Here is a 16638-nt window from a genome sequence, read left to right as displayed (position 1 = left end):
GAGTTCTAGAATAGTTTATTACACAAACGTACATAAATGAGATCCCATGTAACTCCCCTCAGCCTTAGTTTTATCCTCATGAAAATGATGTAACAGAATTATCTCTCACAGAGTAAGTTAACCATTCTTATGATCATCATTATCTGTATCAAAATTTGTTGGTTTGGCTCCAACCTATCATCTGAGTCTGTCAAAGAACTAATGGATTTGGGGCACCTGGCTGGCTCAGTTGATTGAGTATCCAAATCTTGTTTTTGGCTCAGGTTATGATCTCAAGGTTCTAAAGTCGAGCTCCAGGCTCAGCAGGGAGTCTACTTGAGAGTCTCTCTTTTTCCTCTTCCCCTGCTCCTCCCCCACTAAAATCTTTATAAAAAACTAATGAGGTTTTTTAAATTTGTATTTATTTATTCATGAGAGACACACAGGGAGCCTGATGTGGGACTCGATCCTGGGACCCTAGGATCACACCCTGGGCTAAAAGCAGGCACTCAACCATTGAGCCACACAGGCATCCCAAGAAAAATAAAGTGTTGATTTGTCTTCTCTTCCTCCGTCTTCCGTCTCCCCATTTTTAGGAGAACTAGAATGAATGCACAAAGAAAGTTGAGACCAGAGCATTAAAGCAGAATTGCTCATGGAAAAAAAATTTTAAAAATAAAAAATAAAAAATAAAAAATAAAAAAGAACTGCTCATGGAAGCACCATGGTGGTGTATCAGTAAGCTGGACTAACAGCAGGATTTGCAGCCTATGTTTATACAGTTAAAGTGGGACTCTACTCTAATGATTTGATGCTTCAGAGGCTATTGCTCAAATCCTTTTTACCCCCTAAAACCAAATCCTTATATATATTTTAAGTGTTTTTTTTTAAGATTTTATTTATTTATTCATGAGAGACACACAGAGAGAGAGGCAGAGGCACAGGCAGAGGGAGAAGCAGGCTCCATTCAGGGAGCCCGACGTGGGACTCGATCCTGGGTCTCCAGGATCACGCCCTGGGCTGAAGGCAGCGTTAAACCGCTGAGCCATCAGGGCTGCCCTTTAAGTGTTTTTTTATAATTTTTTTAAAGTTTATTTATTTATGACAGACACAGAGAGAGGCAGAGACATAGGCAGAGGGAGGAGAAGCAGGTTCCATGCAAAGAAGCCAATGTGGGACTCGATCACAAGACCCCAGGATCATGTCCTGAGCCGAAGGCAGAAGCTCAACAATTGAGCCACCCAGGTTTCCCAAAACCAAATCCTTATATATTTTTTTTTTACCAAATCCTTATAAACATAAGCATTTATCAGTTATTTTCAGCCTCAGTGTTATCAATATTTTGATCCTGATAATTCTTTTTTGGGAGTGTGGGGGCCTGTCCAGGGCATGATAGGATGTTTAGCAATATCCTGCCCTCTATTTTTTTAATTTGTTTATTTATTCATGAGAGACACACAGAGAGAGAAACAGAGACATAGGCAGAAAGAGAAGCAGTCTCCATGCAGGGAACCTGATGCAGAACTCAATTTCGGTACTCCAGGATCACGCCCTGAGCTGAAGGCAGACACTCAACCACTGAGCCACCCAGGTGTCCTGATATCCTGTCCTCTAGATGCCAGGAGCAAACCGCACCCCCCACCATTACCAAATGTGCCCTGGGGGACAAAATTTCCCCAAGCTGAGAACCTCAACCCCAAGTTGAGCTAGAGAAAGTCAAATAAATGACTTGAGGACTCCTAGCCTATCTAACCTTCTGGCCCATTTATCTTGGCTGGTAGGGTCTTCTCTGCCTGGAAGCAGGAAAAAAATAATGTATTTCTTTCCTGTATTCATACTTCTAGAAATCTTTGCTAAAGCTTCCAGAAAAGAGTGCCTTGACTGTCAGAAGCATTGCAATTAGGAGACTGATGATACTGAGACCAGAAAGGCTCACACCCATTTTAATGACTCTTTGGCTGTTCTGAGAGCCACTCTGCCACTGACAGATGGGAAGGAAAAGAAGACAAAGGACAAAAGGCTCTGAAAGCATACTGATGGAAAAGGAGAGCTTTACCTCTGGGCAAGGAGGCTTCACTGATTCATTCCTAGCCTCAACCACACCTCTAACCACAAACTGGGATCCCGCCTTTCGTGGCGCCCTTAGTCATGTTCCCTTAGCTCCCTGTAAACTGTAATTCTGCAACTAGAAGCATCTCCACATTCTCTCCTTCCACCTTCCCCAGAGGAACATCAAGGCTGATGAGTAAACCCTAATCTGAGAACTCTTAAGACCAGAGTGAGATAGGAAGCAAGGCCATCTTATATGATTGAACAGTTTGGGCACCTGACCAAAGACACCACTGGAAGTCTGGTAACCTGTCCAGAACCAGGTTATCAGGCATGGTTTGCCAAGCCAGGGCTTGAACTCACAACCCTGAGATCAAGACCTAGGCTGAGACCAAGAATCAGACACTTAACTGACTGACCCACCCAGGTGCCCCAAAAGTTGGCCTTTTCTAATTCTGAGGTAACACAGAATAAAAAACCTGTACATGCTATAAACCAAAAGGTTTCTTTCCCCTCAGTATTCTCCTCAACTTAAACAGACCCATTTCCCTAGCTGTTCCTTATGTGAAGTGATTTCCAACCCCCTTGCTGATCATCTCCCCAGAGCTCTGAGCTTAGCATAATATTCAGCATAGTATTCCTTATCCTGACATATATACCCTCCACCATCTGACATCCTGTCCATCCTCCCTCCATGTTGTTCTAACTATAAAGCACAAGTGTATAATCCCTGAGTGTACCATAATGTTACAGATCTCCTGCATCCTGTTCACAGAGTCTTATTTGCCTAACTCTTGCTTGTCTCTCAAAAGTGGGTTCAAAAGTCACCATTCTGGGACACCTTTACTGATAACCTCCCCGTTCCTAACCTGATTTTCAGTGCTCCTTCCTCTGTATTTCTACCATACACTGTGCTCTGCTTATTTCTATCAGATACCACCTATCACATCATTCCATAATTATTATTTCTTTTTCCGGCTCCTGCTTCCCCCCATGACCATGATCTTAGTAAGTCAAAGATATGATAGTAGCAAGTACCCCATAGCATCAAAGAGAAAACAGATTGAGAACCATTGCATTGGACTGTCCATTCCTTAAGGGCAGAACCACATCTTTACCTCTTCACCTCCAGCATCCAGCACATGGCCTGAAAGGAATTGATGCTCAGTGAATGTGGAGTAAATGTATGAATACCTCAGGCAGAAGGGAATTGCTCTCAGGTGACTAGCCACACATTTAGTGATTTTTTTTCAATATTTTATTTATTTATTCATGAGAGACACAGAGAAAGGCAGAGATATAGGCAGAGGGAGAAGCAGGCTCCTTGAGGGGAGCCTGATGTGGGACCCAATCTGGTCACTCTGGGACCACAACCTGAGCCAAAGGCAGACGCTCAACCTGTAAGCCACCCAGGCAACTCAGTGATCTTATTTTTTAATGTCATGGGACCAAGCTGGAGCCAGAAAGCTGATGGAATCCTATCATCACCCCATTCACCTTTATCTGTCATAGGTGTGCAAGTTCCTTATCCATTACCAACAGCAGAGAAATTACTGAACAGGTATTTGCTGAGTTAATCATTGTTACAATTTCCTTACTTTCAAGAACTGAGGTTCCTGCTGCCTTCCCCCATAAGCTAGCAAGATTAAATAATTAACTATAAAATAAAAAGCATGGGGTGTCTGGGTCACTTAATTGTTAAAGTGTCTGGCTTCAGGTCAGGTCATAATCCAAGGGTTCTGGGATTAAGCCCCCTGTATGTCCTGTTGGACTCATGTCACTGTATGTCATGTTGGCTCAGTGGGGAGCCTTTTCTCCCTCTCCCTCTGCCTGCTGCTTTTGTGCTCCCACTCTCTATCAAATAATAAGTAAAATCTTAAAAATAAATAAATAAAAAAACCCAGCCCTCCCACGTTTTTAATACTACTTTTTCTGTTCCGGGCGGGGGCGGGGGGGGTGCGGGAGAAGCATTATGAATCAGCTCCACTGAAAACTGAGCCAACCACAGCCATTCTGGTCTGGACAGTGGCCCAGAACCGCTGACAGTAGTACTAATCTGGGCCTGAGAATTACACTATGACCTCTGTCCTCCTCCTCTTGGGAGTAGAGGCGGGGAGTACAAGCATTTTTTTCAGAGTGTAAGAATTGGGGCCCTAGTATCTTAGGTGGGAAAAGCCAGTGTGGAGACTTTCACTGGAAAATATTTTTGATCAGTAAGTGTTACACACTAGATTTTCTACTTCAGTCCCAAGAGGTTTCTAGATGGGGCCCTGGCCTGGGAGTTCCAGAGCTCTAATTAGCTACTAATTGGTCACTTAAGTCATAATAGTTTGTCAGTCCAACGTTCAGATCTTAAAGTATTTTATCAAACGAAGAAACTATTTTGCTTCCTAGGATCTTACTGGAAGCCAAGGCTTATATGAAGCATAGTGTTTATCAAGCACCTACTATTGTGTTCCAGGGAACTCTGAAATCTCATGATCTTCTTGCCCCTCAGAAATGGACTCACTATCTCTCCTCTAACAGAACATGACCAAGACGAGTATTCTGGCTATAGCTGGTCTGTGCCTGAAAGGGCAGCCTCATAGGAAAGGCTTACCTGCTAGGTTCCCTAGGAAAAGGAAAACAGATTTCCAAAGCCTAGCACTTACAAAGCTCAGAGAAGTCACTTTCTCGTCCTAAATAAGCAGGAAGGGCACCAGTAAGTATCTAGGGCTTTAACCTTCACCCACATTTTGGCCAGAGAAGGAAATCTGGGTTCCAGTGCAGGGATCTGGCTCCTGGGCTCGGTCATGGCCTTGTCAGAGCTGGAGAAGAAATCCCCACCCCCACACTAGGCTCAGGGCCAGCCTCCTCCCTCGTTGTGCACAACTTTGATCCAGGGGCAGGAAATGGCACCCTGGCTTTTTGAAGCCCAAGGACTTTGATCGTTGGAGCTGAATGACCTGAATACAACTAGTGCCAAACCTGCTTTTTTTTTTTTTTTCCAAACCTGCTTTTGATAAGCACCTTTTTAATTTTTTCCCCTTCATTTAACATATTGTAGACATTTTTCTTTTCTTTTAAAGATTTTTAATTTATTTATTCATAGAGACACATAGAACGAGAGAGAGAGAGAGAGAGAGAGAGAGAGAGAGAGAGAGAGGGAGAGCAGGCTCCATGCAGGGAGCCCAATGTGGGACTCGATCCCAGGACTCCAGGATCACGCCCGCCGCTGCAGGCGGCGCTAAACCGCTGCGCCACTGGGGCTGCCCTGTAGACATTTTTCTAGTACAACACAGATCTACTTTCTCCTTGTGGCTACATCATTTTTGTTGTATGGATGTACAATAATTTAATTTTTATTTTGTTTGTTTTTTGTACAATAATTTATTTTGCCAATTCCGTCCTTAGAACATTTGAGTAATTTTTCTTTAACAGCACAGTAAATATCCTTGTCACTTTATTATTTCCTTTGAGTAAATTACTAAAAATTGGTGTATCAGAAAGGATGCAAAAAAAAAAAAAAAAAAAAAAAAAAGGTAGCCCGGGTAGCTCAACGGTTTAGCTTCACCTTCAGCCCAGGATGTGATCCTGGAGACCCAGAATCGAGTCCCATGTCAGGTTCCCTGCATGGAGCCTGTTTCTCTCTTTCCCTGTGTCTCTCATGAATAAATAAATAAAATCTTTAAAATAAATAAATAGGGATCCCTGGGTGGCACAGCGGTTTGGCGCCTGCCTTTGGCCCAGGGCGCGATCCTGGAGATCCGGGATCGAATCCCACGTCAGGCTCCCGGTGCATGGAGCCTGCTTCTCCCTCTGCCTGTGTCTCTGCCTCTCTCTCTCTCACTGTGTGCCTATCATGAATAAATAAAAATTTAAAAAAATAAAATAAAATAAAATAAATAAATAAATGTTACTATGTATTAGAAATTATCCTATAGAAAGATTATACATTTTGAATTCCTATCAATAGTATATGAGTAGATCTTTTTTGCCATACTGTCCCCAACACTGGAGATTTATTTTTAATTTTATCAATCTGATGGGGAGAATGATTTGTATTTCTTTCATTGTTGAGTATATTCGAATACCCTTTTTTATTTATTTTATTTTATTTTCGAATACCCTTTTTAAAAAAATATTTTATTTATTTGAGAGAGAGAGAGAGTGCATGTGGGTACACAGAGGGAGAGAGTGAGAAGGAGAAGCAGGCTCTCCACTGAGCAGGGAGCCCAATGCAGGCTCCATCCCAGGACCCTGGGATCATGGCCTGAGTAGAAGGTAGACATTTAACCTACTGAGCCACCCAGGCTTGATTTTATAGCAGTTTCTTGCAAAGTAACATTGGAACCCTTTGACCATTAAATACTGCAAACTCTTTTCTTACTTTGTCATTTGTCTTCTAATCTTGCTTATGCTGTTTTTGCTGCACAGTTTTCACTTTCTTTTTTTTTTTTAAAGATTTATTTATTTATTTGTTATAGACAGAGAGAGAGAGAGGCAGAGACACAGGAGGAGGGAGAAGCAGGCTCCATGCCAGGAGCCTGACGTGGGACTCCATCCCGGGACTCCAGGATCGCGCCCTGGGCCAAAGGCAGGCGCTAAACCGCTGAGCCACCCAGGGATCCCCCAGTTTTCACTTTTGAAAAAATTTTTACTTATTTATTCGTGAGAGACAGAGAGAGAGAGAGAGAGAGGCAAAGACACAGGCAGAGGGAGAAGTAGGCTCCATGCAGGGAGCCTGAGGTGGTACTGGATCCTGGGACCCTGGGATCTCGCCCTGGGCCAAAGGCAGCGCTAAACTGCTGAGCCACCCAGGCTGCCCACAATTTTCACTTTTATCTAGTGAAAACTGATGTAGGAAAGATGTCAGGGTTTGAAGCCAACAGTCAAGAAAGAATTCTTCAGATGTGTTTGGTGCAAAAAAAAGTGGTTTAATTAAAGCACGGGGACAGAACCCATGGACAGAAAGAGCTGTACTGGGATCATGAGCAGTGGCCTATTATATACTTTCAAGTTGAGAGCAGGTTAAGGATCGGGTAAGTCTGTAGGGAATTTGGAAGCAAGGTTTTCAGGACCTTGAGGGGGCTAGCTATTGTGGGGAACAGATTATTTATTACTGCCTAATAAAACCTTAGTCATGACACCCTTTAGATGTATATCAGTGGGTTATATGCTTGGGGGATGATTGCCAACATGTGTCTTGGGGAGTATAGATAAAGGAAGTTTCCAAAGGAATTTTTATATGTTAAAATAGACTTACAGGATCCTGGAGGAGGGTCTGGCTAAGATTGCCTTTTGCCCTCAGCAAAGTGTTAACATTGAGGCAGGAATGTCATTTTTCTTCTGCCTTTGTTTCTCACAACAAAAACTGTCAATATTTTCCTTTATACTTTTTTTTTCTTAAAGATTTTATTTATTTATTCACAAGAGACACAGAGAAGCAGACACCGGCAGGAGAAGCAGGCTTTCTGCAGGGAGCCCAATGTGGGACTCGATCCTGAGACTTGGGATAAGGCCCTGAGCCAAAGGCAGATGCTCAACCGCTGAGCCACCCAGGCATCCCTCCTTTATACTTTCTAACTTTTTTTTTTTTTAATTTTTTTATTTATGATAGGCACACAGTGAGAGAGAGAGAGAGGCAGAGACACAGGCAGAGGGAGAAGCAGGCTCCATGCACCGGGAGCCCTTCGTGGGACTCGATCCCGGGTCTTCAGGATCGCGCCCTGGGCCAAAGGCAGGCGCCAAACCGCTGCGCCACCCAGGGATCCCTATACTTTCTAACTTTGACTGAAAAGTTAAGAAAGTCCTTTTCCACCCTAAAATTATACAACTATTCTCCTATTTCTTCTTTTAGGATTTTATTTGCTTGTTGTTTAATATTCAAACCTTTAAACCTTCTGAAATTTACCTTTGTATCTAGTATAATGTAGGAATTCAACTTTTTAATCCCCATATGGTTAGCCAATTATCCAGACATTTGTATGTGGCAACTAAGGTTCCTTATCAACTGGTTTCATCCTACTTCTCCAATTTCACCTCCCAATTTTCTGTCCTGGAACACCATGCCCCCTTCTTATCAAACCATATGTAGTTCCTAGAATGTATGATCCTGTTTCATTCCTCCACAATTTGGCACATTACTTTCTCTGTCTACACTGCCCTTCTGTCTACACTCCCTTTATTTTCCTGGCCAGCAACTCTTTATCCTTCTAGAAAATTTCTGGCACGCGGTAGGTGATATGAAAATATTGGGATTCGGAGCTGATGGCCAAGAAAGAATTCTTGAGATATTTTTGGTGCAAAAAGGTGTGTTTATTATAGTAGGGGGACAGGACCTATTGGCAGAAAGAGCTGGCCTGGGATTGTGAGGAGCAATTCATTTTATGCCTGGAGTTGGAGTAGGTACAGACAAAGGAAGTTTCCAAAAGGATTTTCATATGCTAAAAAAGACTCAGGATCCTGGAGGTCGAGCTATTGTCAAGCTAAAGTTGTTTGTTCCTTTAGCAAAGCATTAACATGAAGATAGTTGGGAATTTAAAAAAAAAAAAAAAAGATAGTTGGGAATTCTTGGAGGAATGTCATACTCTGCCTGCCTCAAGTATTTGTCAATGGGTTGTGGGTTATAAGGAAATTTAATTTTATCTACATTTCCTTCTGCCTTTCTTCCTCACATCAGTAGGTATTATTAAATGTTTGTCAACTGAATGAATAAGTCAATCACTTCTGTCCACTTTTAGCACCAAGTGGCCTCTGTGGGTGACATGTGCAATGGAAGGATGTAAAATTGGGAAGTGAAGTTGACAGGGGAAATCTGTACTGCCATATGATTTAGGGCGTCAGCTTCCTGCTGTGGTTCCGCATGCTTGCCTTGCCAGACCGGCCCATGTCCCTCCTGTTCCCCTCCCTTTTCCAGCCCCAGACCAACGATTTCAGTTGGCTGTAGCCTTCTTTCCACTACTTCACTGCAGCATTGATCTTTGTGACTTTGATTACTGCACTGATACAACCATAGCTTCTACACCAAGAGCTGGTGCTCTGCATAAAGGTGTGTATGCACTCGTGTCTGAGAGAGTGAGAGAGAGAGAGAGAAAGAGAGAGAGAGAGAGCTGGAGAGAATGAAACCTTTCTGCAGAGTCCTCCTCCATTCAGAATTCCTGCTATCTCTCTCAGGTCTGGGGAGCAGTTTCAGCAGCTTTACTGGGAGGAGAAGGGATGGTTCTCTTACTTCAGCCTCCTTTGCAGCAATCTACTCTGAATAAAAATAATAATCGTTACCATTCACTAAGTCCCTACTCTGCACTAGCAGGCAGTTTACATCCACTGTTTCATTTAAAACACATCGGCAGGGCAGCCCTGGTGGCACAGCGGTTTGGCACCCCCTGCGGCCTGGGGTGTGATCCTGGGGACCCGGAATCAAGTCCCACATCAGGCTCCTTGCATGGAGCCTGTTTCTCCCTCTGCCTGTGTCTCAGCCTCTCTCTCTCTCTCTCTCTCTCTCTCTCTGTCTCTAATAAATAAATAGGTAAAATCTTAAAAAAAAAAAATTGCATGCTGTTCTGAATAAGCCAGTTAGGTACCCCTCCAGTTCTTTTTATAAAGCACATTCTCTTTTTTTTTTTAAGTTTTATTTATTTATGATAGTCACAGAGAGAGAGAGGCAGAGATCCCTCCAGTTCTTTTCTTAATTCACTCTAAGCTTTGTCTGCACCGCTACACTGAAGCCTCTGTGTCAAGATTGCCAATGGCTGCCATTATTCGAAATCCAATAGTCGGGGATCCCTGGGTGGCTCAGCGGTTTGGCGCCTGCCTTTGGCCCAAGGTGCGATCCTGGAGTCCCGGGATGGAGTCCCACGTCAGGCTCCCGGCATGGAGCCTGCTTCTCCCTCCTCCTGTGTCTCTGCCTCTCTCTCTCTCCCTCTCTCTCTCTCTATGTCTATCATAAATAAATAAATCTAGAAAAAAAATCTTGTATAATAATACAAGAAAACTTTAAAAAAAATCCAATAGTCAAGCCTTAGTCTTCATTTACATGAAGCATTTGTCCTGGTTGATCATTCTCACCTCGAAAATATTTATTTGACTTCTGGGATTTTGCACTCTACTGATATTTCTTTAATTTAAAATTTTATTTTTTTATTTTTTTATTTATTTCTTTCATTTTATTGGCCATTCCTTTTCTGGGTCTTTTTCCTAACTTCTAGATGTTGCAGGGCCCTCCACATGAGAATCCTTGGTTCTTTTTTTTTTTTTTTTTTAATTTTTATTTATTTATGATAGTCACATACAGAGAGAGAGAGAGAGAGAGGCAGAGACACAGGCAGAGGGAGAAGCAGGCTCCATGCACCAGGAGCCTGACGTGGGATTCGATCCCAGGTCTCCAGGATCGCGCCCTGGGCCAAAGGCAGGTGCCAAACCGCTGCGCCACCCAGGGATCCCAGAATCCTTGGTTCTTATTTCTCTTACGTCTCCCTCATTCCCTAAACTCATCCAATTTCAGGTCCTTAGACATCGTTTATACAGCCCTGACCTCACCAATGGGCTCCAGGCTCATATATTCAAAAAACCTACTTGGCGACCCTTTTTCATGTCTTTTTTTTTTTTTTTTTCTTTCATGTCTTCAAATGGCATTTGTACTACTACATTTCCCATTTAGTAAATGACACCACCATTTGGCCAGGTGCTCAGGTCAAAAATCCCAGGGGTCATTCCTTATTCCTCTTTCCTTGATATTCCTCATCTAATTTATCCTGACAGCTGGGTCTTTTTTTTTTTTTTTCCGGGTCTTCAAAATGTATCCTGAGGCTGTCCGGCTGGCTCAGTCAGTAAAACATGCAACTCTTAATGTTGGGGTTGTAAATTCAAGCCCCATGTTGGGTGTAGAGATTACTTAAAATTAGGGACGCCTTGGTGGCTCAGCAGTTGAGAGTCGGCCTTTAGCTCAGGGCATGATCCTGGAGTCCTGGGATCGAGTCCCATATCAGGCTCCCTGCATAGAGCCTGCTTCTCCTGCTTCTGTCTCTGCCTCTGTGTGTGTGTCTCATGAATAAATAAATAAAATCTTAAAAAAAAAAAAAAGATTACTTAAAAATAAAATCCTGGGCGGCCTGGGTGGCTCAGCGGTTTAACTCCACCTTCAGCCCAGGGCCTGATCCTGAAGACCCAGAATCGAGTCCCACATCAGGCTCCCTGCATGAAGCCTGCTTCTCCCTCTGCCTGTGTCCTGCTTCTCCCTCTGCCTGTGTCTCTGCCTCTCTCTCTCTCTGTCTCTCATTTATAAATAAATAAAATCTTTAAAAAATAAAATAAAATCTTGAATAAAAATGTATCCTCAATCTGACCACTTCTTACCACCTATTGCTTCCAGTCTTATTCAATTCACTACCACCTCAACTATGGTTTACTCAACTGTGGTTTACTCTTAGAGCTGCCTAAGTGTTCCTCACACAGCAGCCAAGGATGTAGGCTAAATGCCAGGGCAATATCTTGCTTGGTCACTTGTAGCCCAGGGCCTAAGCCTCAACTCTATTCTGTTAGAGAATTCTAACTCAGGGAAATTTACTAGCACTTACATATTCAAAAGGACTGATATATAAATTAGAAAATCAATATATTAATTCACCATGAAAAGACTGCATTTCAAGGATTGCTATGTTCCTGGCTGCCCTCCAGAAGATTCTCTTTTTGGCATTAAGGAATATAGGAAGCAAAATATTAATAAAAACTTTGGAATCAGTTTGATGATCAATTTGATATATATGTAATATATGAATGTATATTCACTCTGGCTGAAGGAAAGCCGGACGGACTCTTAAGTTCCCATTCGCCCATCAGAGGGGACCTTGCCTAGTTACTACCCTTCTTCCACAACAATTTCTAGTACCTCAATTCCTTTAGTCTTTGCCATTAGAATGATGCTAGGTAAGTTGGTTTCCTAGGTATGCTATGACATATTACAGTTTGGTAGAGTTTTATTTATTTATTATTATTATTTTTTTTTTTTTTTGGTAGAGTTTTAGCAGAAGTTTGCTGGCTCCAAAACTAAAACTGGTGGCATTACAATCCCGGGCTTCAAGCTATATTGCAGAACTGTACTCATTAACACAGTATGGTATTGGCTCAAAAACAGACATATGGAGTGGGACGCCTGTGTGGCTCAGTGGTTGAGTGTCTGACTTTGGCTCAGGACATAATCCCCAAGTCTTGGGATTGAGTCCCACATCGGGATCCCTGAATGGAGCCTGCTTCTCTCTTTGCCTCTCTCTCTCTCTGTGTCTCATGAATAAATAAATAAAATATTAAAAAAAAACAACAACAGACATATAGAGGTCCCTGGGTGGTGGTTCAGTGGTTGAGCATCTGCCTTTCGCTCAGGTCATGATCCTGGGGTCCTGGGATCAAGTCCCTGAAGGGAGCCTGCTTCTGCCTATGTCTCTGCCTATGTCTCTGTCTCTCATGAATAAATAAATAAAATCTTTAAAAAAAAAAAACCAAACAGACATATAGATCAATGGAACAGAATAGAGAACCCATAAATGGACCCTTAACTCTATGGTCAACTAATCTTCGACAAAACAGGAAAGAATATCCAATGAAAAAAAGATAGTCTCTTCAACAAATGGTGTTGGGAAAATTGTACATACACATGCAGGAGATTGTAACTGGATCATTTCCTCACACCATATGCAAAAAGAAATGCAAAATAGATGAAAGATCTAAATGTGAGCTAGAAATCCATCAAAATCCTAGAAGAGAAAACAGGCAGCAACCTCTATGACCTTAGCCATAGCAACTTCTTGCTAGACATGTCTCCAAAGGCAAGGGAAAGAAAGGCAAAAATGAACTATTCTGACTTCATCATGGTAAAATACTTTTGCACAGCAAAGAAAATAGTCAACAAAACCAAAAGACAACTGACAGAATGGGAGAAGATATTTGCAAAAGTCTTGTTAGATAAAGGCCTAGCATCCAAAATCTATAAAGAACTAATCAAACTGAACACCAAAGAACAAAGAATCCAACCAAGAAACGGACTGAAGATATGAACAGACATTTCTCCAAAGAGAGAGACACATGAAAAAATGCTCAACATTACTTGGCATCAGGGAAATACAAATAAAAACCACAAGATACTACCTCATACCTGTCAGAATGGCTAAAATTAACAAGTCAGGAAAGGGCAGCCCTGCAGCCCTGGTGGCCCAGCGATTTAGCACCACCATCAGCCCGGGGCGTGGTCCTGGAGATCTGGGATCGAGTCCCACATCGGGTTCCCTGCATAGAGCCTCCTTCTCCCTCTGCTTGTGTCTCTGCCTCTCTCTCTCTCTCTGTATGTCTCTCATGAATATTTACTTATTTATTTATTTTAAAGATTTATTTATTTATTTATTTATTTATTTATTTATTTATTTGAGACAGAGAGAGAGAGAGATAGAGAGAGAGAGAGAGAGGCTGAGGGAGAAGCAGACGCAGGGAGCCCGACGCGGGACTGGATTCAGGTCTCCAGGATCACGCCCTGGGCGAAGGTGGTGCTAAACCGCTGGGCCACCGGGGTTGCCCGTCTCTCATGAATAAATAAATAAAATCTTTTTTTTTTAAATTTTTATTTATTTATGATAGTCACAGAGAGAGAGAGAGAGGCAGAGACACAGGCAGAGGGAGAAGCAGGCTCCATGCACCGGGAGCCCGATGTGGGATTCGATCCCCAGTCTCCAGGATCGCGCCCCCGGCCAAAGGCAGGCGCTAAACCGCTGCGCCACCCAGGGATCCCAATAAATAAAATCTTAAAAAAAAAAAAAAAAAAGTCAGGAAACGACAGATGTTGGCAAAGATAGGGAGAAAGGGGAACCCTCATAAACTGTTGGTGGGAATGCAAGCTGGTGCAGCCACTCTGGAAAATAGTATAGAGGTTCCTCAAAAAGTTGAAAATAGGGATCCCTGGGTGGCTCAGGGGTTTGGCGCCTGCCTTTGGCCCAGGGCAGGATCCTGGAGACCCGGGATCGAGTCCCACATCGGGCTCCTGGCATGGAGCCTGCTTCTCCCTCTGCCTCTCTCTCTCTCTCTATGTGTCTATTGTAAATAAATAAATTAAAAAAAAAAGTTGAAAATATAGCTATCCTACAACCCAGCAATTGGAGTTACTGGGTATTTACCCCATAAATACAAATTTATGAAGAGGCACCTGCACCCCAAAGTTGATAGCAGCAATGTCCACAATAGCCAAACTATGGAAAGAGTCCAAATGTCCATTGGCAGATAAATGGATAAAGAATATGTGGTATGTATATATGTGTGCGTATATATACATATATTTTTTTAAGATTTTATTTATTTATTCATGAGAGACACACAGAGAGAGGCAGAGACATAGGCAGAGGGAGAAGCAGGCTCCACGAAGGGAGCCTGATGTAGAACTCCATTTGGGGACTCCGGGATCACACCCTGAACCGAAGGCAGATGCGTAACTGCTCAGCCACCCCAGAGTCTATATATAGCTATATATATAGCTAATATATATATATCATATGTACATACGATATATATATATCAGGTATATATATATATATACACACAACAGAATACTACTCAGCCATCAAAAAAAAAAAAAAGAAATCTTGCTGCTTGCAACAACATGGATGGAATTAGAGAGTATTATGCTAAGCGAAATAAATCAATCAGAGAAAGACAGTTATCATATGATCTCACTTATGTGTGGAATTTAAGAAATAAAACAAAGGATCATAAGGGAAGAGGGGGGGATCCCTGGGTGGCGCAGCGGTTTGGCGCCTGCCTTTGGCCCAGGGCGCGATCCTGGAGACCCGGGATCGAATCCCATATCAGGCTCCCGATGCATGGAGCCTGCTTCTCCCTCTGCCTGTGTCTCTGTGCCTCTCTCTCTCTGTGACTATCATGAGTAAATAAATAAAAATTAAAAAAAAAAAAATAAAAAAGAAAAAAAAATTAAGGGAAGAGGGGAAAAAAATGAAGCAACACAAAATCAGAGAGGGAGACAAACCCTATGAGTCTCTTAATCATAGGAGACAAACTGAGGGTTGCTAGAGAGAAGAAGGGTGGAGGGATGGGATAACTGGGTGGTAGATATCAAGGAGGTCATGGATTTGCTGAGCACTGTGATTTAGTTGAGCCATCAACTCTTTTTTTTTTATTTTTTTATTTGATTTATTTATGATAGTCAGAGAGAGAGAGAGAGGCAGAGACACAGGCAGAGGGAGAAGCAGGCTCCATGCACCGGGAGCCTGACGTGGAACTCGATCCCGGGTCTCCAGGATCACGCCCTGGGCCAAAGGCAGGCGCTAAACCGCTGCACCACCCAGGGATCCCCGAGCCATCAACTCTTGATTTCAGCCTAGGTCATGATCTCAGGGTTGTGGGATTGAACCCCTTAACATGGGCATGGGTGTGTGCTCTTTCTCTCTCTCTCTCTCTTTATTTCTCTACTTCACTTTTCTCTACTTCACCACTCTAATTCAGACTCTTACCACATAGGCCTTGGCCTTCTGGTAGCCCCTAATTTCCAACTATTACTCCATCCATTTTGTGTATTTTACCCAATTAATCTTCTCAATGAACTGCTTTAATTATGTCTTCTTTCTGCTTAGAAAACCTTTACTGTGTCTACAAAGTTCAAACCTCTTGGCTAAGTATTCTACATAAATCTACTCCGCAGCTGAGGTGGCCCACTTGCTAAGAGTACCTTGGTTCTTCTTGCCAACATGCTTTTGCTAATTGATTTTCTGGAAATGCTCCTTCCCTCTATTTCTACCTATCAAAATGATTCATGGGAAAATACCATCTCTAAAGTAATAGCTTTCAACATTTTCTGGTTGATATCCTTTGAGTCACTTCACAAATACCCTTGGTCCTACTATTACATACATTTTTAAAAATTTAATTTAATTTATTTGAAAGATTTTTATTTTAATTGATTATTTTTAAAAAAACATTGCATTTATTTATTTATTTATTTTTAAATTTTATTTATTTATTCACGAGAGACAGAGAGAGAAAGAGGCTGAGACACAGGCAGAGGGAGAAGCAGGCTCCATGCAGGGAGCCCAGTGGGAGACTCGACCCCCGGTCTCCAGGATGACACCCTGGGCTGAAGGCAGCGCTAAATCTCTGAGCCACCCAGGCTGCCCTTTTATTTTAATTTAATTTATTCATTCATGAGAGACAGGGAGAGAGAGGCACAGACATAGGCAGAGGGAGCAGGCTCCCTGCGGGGAGGACTCCGGGATCACTACCTGAACTGAAGGCAGACACCCAACGACTGCATCACTCAGGTACCCTAATTTATTTTATTTTTTTAAAGATTTATTTATAAAAATAGGGATCCCTGGGTGGCGCAGCGGTTTGGCGCCTGCCTTTGGCTCAGGGCGTGATCCTGGAGATCCAAGATCGAATCCCACATCGGGCTCCCGGTGCATGGAGCCTGCTTCTCCCTCTGCCTATGTCTCTGCTTCTCTCTCTCTCTCTGTGACTATCATAAATAAAAAAAAAAAAAAAAAAAAAAACTTTAAAGATTTATTTATTTATTTATTCATGAGAAACAGAGAGAGAGACAGAGACATAGGGAGAGAGAGAAGCAGGCTCGACACAGGGAGCCCT

General features: G+C 42.6%; 1 long non-coding RNA gene across 1 annotated transcript; it reads left to right on the top strand.

The window, feature by feature from the left end:
* Positions 1 to 7: 7 nt before the first annotated feature.
* Positions 8 to 2426, top strand: LOC144282057 (uncharacterized). The gene is made up of 2 exons (XR_013350428.1): positions 8 to 112; positions 1824 to 2426. It is a non-coding gene; the product is annotated as an uncharacterized LOC144282057 (long non-coding RNA).
* Positions 2427 to 16638: the final 14212 nt, after the last annotated feature.

This window comes from Canis aureus, chromosome 13, assembly GCF_053574225.1.
Source record: "Canis aureus isolate CA01 chromosome 13, VMU_Caureus_v.1.0, whole genome shotgun sequence".
Lineage (NCBI taxonomy): Eukaryota > Metazoa > Chordata > Mammalia > Carnivora > Canidae > Canis > Canis aureus.
The sequence above is the reverse complement of the archived record's forward strand: the minus strand, read 5'-3'. Positions and strand labels throughout refer to the sequence as shown.